The 2,250-nt window shown below is 45.9% G+C and overlaps 1 protein-coding gene across 1 annotated transcript in view; it reads left to right on the top strand.

Annotated features, from left to right (window-relative positions):
- LOC126993522 (KN motif and ankyrin repeat domain-containing protein 4-like) overlaps positions 1-1,971 on the top strand; it is a 36,581-nt gene extending 34,610 nt beyond the window's left edge. Inside the window, exon 8 of the mRNA XM_050852660.1 lies at positions 1,880-1,971. The gene's annotated coding sequence lies outside the window, so the exon portion shown is untranslated. The remainder of the gene's footprint in view (positions 1-1,879) is intronic.
- The last annotated feature ends 279 nt before the right edge of the window (positions 1,972-2,250 follow it).

Below are 2,250 nucleotides of genomic sequence, written 5' to 3'. Positions count from 1 at the left end.
ATTTTGCGGCTCACACAACTCTGCTGCCACTTTATTTAAATAACACATTTACGGTCTGCGTTTTAGGCACTGGAAGTAATCTGTCATTGCGTCAAGAGTAATAGATAAACCATTTTAGGGTCACACTGTACAGTTATCCCTCGCAGGTGTTTCGTTGCTGGTATTCACAAGGGCATAAAACTGGCAAAAAAATACTGCTACCCTGGCCGAGGCCCTGTCCGCCTTATAGAAGCTTACAACCTACGCATTAATGATACTCGCTAAGAACTAGAGACATCATATTTTTTTTTAAGGGAAAGAAGGCAGCTCAGTGGCGAAAAAAAGTGGAAACATTAAAATCCCTCACGGCGCTACTCCTGCAAATAGTATTTAGTAGAAGATACCCAAAAAAGAGAGGCCAGGGTCATTTGTAGAGGTGTCGACACTCCCTTTTGAAGCGTCTAAGTCCTAGGCAAGGCAGTGCATTGTTAGTAGTTATCAGGAAAAAAAATAGAGCCACTAAGATACATACACCTGCCTGAGATGTTGCTGCTGGATAAGACGTGTGTTACGGGTATGAATGACTTGAAATCCCGTAATTTGAGCATATCGGCACCTCATTTCACTTTCAAAAGCCTTCCGTAGAAGTTTCTGGGATCCTGGTGATAGTTTTACTCGACTTCATCATTTTTAACGGGTAATGCAAGCAAGAAAACTTGGTCAGTCTTCTCAGTGGCTTTGCAATGGACTGTTTTGTGATGTTGATAGCAAAGTCTATCTATACCAAGTCAAGTCATACGCAGCTTTGTGGGAGGAGACACGGCAGAGGCGTGGCTTATGCGTGACGTTGCTTGCAAATGGAGCCAAACTAGAGAATGTAGAAACAGGGATTTAGACAAAGCGAAGAAAGGCAAACTAATTTAAATCAATCACTTCAACATGCCCCCTCTCACACCCCACACCGCCGTTTGTAAGCATTGGAATTACAGTCACGCGTAGCAACATAAAAAGGCTTATTTTTTCGTCAGTGGGTTGCCTGAACGCGCGGTGAAAGAAGGCGAGAATGCACATCCAAAGTGCACACACGGCCGCAACTTTAGTCACCCGTGAACTGGCTTCAAGTGACGTCATCCCACTGCTCCGACCCAAACCGCCCCCTGCTCGTGCTGGTCGCAGTTTTGAAGGCAGAGTGACTTGACTTGGTATATATAGACTTTGGTTAATTGTTTTACTCGACCTCTGTATCTTGAACGGGAAAAGCACCCAAGGAAACCCGGTCAAGCTTCTCTGTGGCCTTGGGAAATAGTCGTAATGGGAGCGCGATGCGTTTAAAAATATGGACCAAAAACTCTCGGCTTCCTGTTCTTTCATACACATTATTTAAACCTTCCGTCTCACCCTCGATTGTAGTTCCATGCCTTTTGGAAAGCCACCCGCGACAATACTTAACCATAAACAGCGTAACACGAGGGATGTCTGTATGTATTTATTTCTTGTACTTTGATGACAGTTAGGCAAAATTTGAGTAAGCCATGATTGAGCATAACTGGAAGACTAAGTAGCTAGAGAGAGTATGAATGTCACTACCATCAACACCACTTCGATTAGCACCACTAGCACCATCACACCATCAAAGGCACACCACCGACACCGCTAACTCTAAAGCCATTATCATCGGCACTCAGTAACAACAGCAACAACAAAAGACATCAGTACAACACTAACAACAACATTAGTAACAGCAAAAATAACAAAAACAGCAACAACCATGAATAATCTTTAAACATTGTCACTGTGTATCCATCAACACACGCAAAAATAGACGTCACACACACACACACACACACACACACACGGACGGACGGAGACACCATCTTAGGGCTCCTGTCTTTCCTTCCAGCACTCGGTCTTGGAGCTCGGTGGCGTCGGCTCCTCTCACACGACCACCACGATTGGCTACTCTAGTGACGACGTGTTCAAGGAGGAGGACGAAGACGAAGAGGAGGAGGAGGAGCGCCAGCAACGAGGGAGGAGGAGGAAGAGGAAGGGCGAGGGACCGCAACAGCAACAGCAGGAAGAGGAAGCCAAAGCCAGACTTATCGTTTGAACGCCGCTTCAGACGTTACCGCCGCCGCCGCCACCGCCAGCGCCGCCGTCAGTGTGAAGAAAAAGAAGGGGAGAAGGAGGGGAGAGAAAGAGGAATTGAAGAAACTGTCAAGAGGAAGAAACTGCTGCGCTATGAAACTACTGTAAGAGCAAACGTTAACTTGT

This window comes from Eriocheir sinensis, unplaced genomic scaffold, assembly GCF_024679095.1.
Source record: "Eriocheir sinensis breed Jianghai 21 unplaced genomic scaffold, ASM2467909v1 Scaffold627, whole genome shotgun sequence".
NCBI classification, from domain to species: Eukaryota; Metazoa; Arthropoda; class Malacostraca; order Decapoda; family Varunidae; genus Eriocheir; species Eriocheir sinensis.
This window is presented reverse-complemented; position numbering and strand designations above follow the sequence as displayed.